Source organism: Pteropus vampyrus, unplaced genomic scaffold, assembly GCF_000151845.1.
Source record: "Pteropus vampyrus isolate Shadow unplaced genomic scaffold, Pvam_2.0 Scaffold54, whole genome shotgun sequence".
Lineage (NCBI taxonomy): Eukaryota > Metazoa > Chordata > Mammalia > Chiroptera > Pteropodidae > Pteropus > Pteropus vampyrus.
Window position 1 is genome coordinate 6098707 of NW_011888835.1, and position 700 is coordinate 6099406.

At 39.9% G+C, this 700-nt stretch overlaps 1 pseudogene; it reads right to left on the minus strand.

Moving 5' to 3' along the window:
* Positions 1 to 522: 522 nt before the first annotated feature.
* Positions 523 to 638, minus strand: LOC111739833 (annotated as a pseudogene).
* Between the last annotated feature and the right edge of the window lie 62 nt (positions 639 to 700).

The following is a 700-nucleotide window of genomic DNA, read 5'->3' on the forward strand; positions in this document are numbered from 1 at the left end:
CAAAAGATCGCTTCCCAAAACGTCCTTCAGCTGATCATTTATTATCACTCCTGCCCTCTTCAGAGGCAAAACTTTAATGGACTGTCTTTTTGCAGCAAATCTTAATATAACCGTTAATATGCAGACAAAGTGAACAAGTCCCCTTGACACACGTGTCTGATCTCCACTCAGCAGGAATGAGAGGGAGGGAGGAAGGAGGAAACACGTGAGCGAAGACGCCCTCTCCCCCACTCCACCGCAAAGTACAGGCTTTCTGTGTCATTAAGATTCTTCGATTAGTTTCTTACAAATCTCTCTCCAAAGGCGGCAAATTGCAGGGCCATCTTTTGCAATTCCACTAATGGCAGTTTGGCTAAAATATAATTTCTCCATTGGATATTATAAATAATATTTACAATCGATATATTATGCAAGATTTTATTTTTATTTCTTTTATTTTTTTAGGCAAGGCAACCCTTGGTTGACCTCACAGATTGCAAGGACCTTGTCAGCTTACAATACTTCATTTTTTTTATTTTTTCATGCCTACAGCACCTAGTCTTCCTAGGTGGTTTCCCTTCCAACTAACCAGGCCCGACTCTGCTTAGCTTCTGAGATCAGATGGAATCGGGCTTGTTCAGGGTGGCATGGCTGTAGACATATTATGTAAGATTTTAGTCATTTCATTTAATCTGTTTCAAGATAAACAAATAAGAAAGAC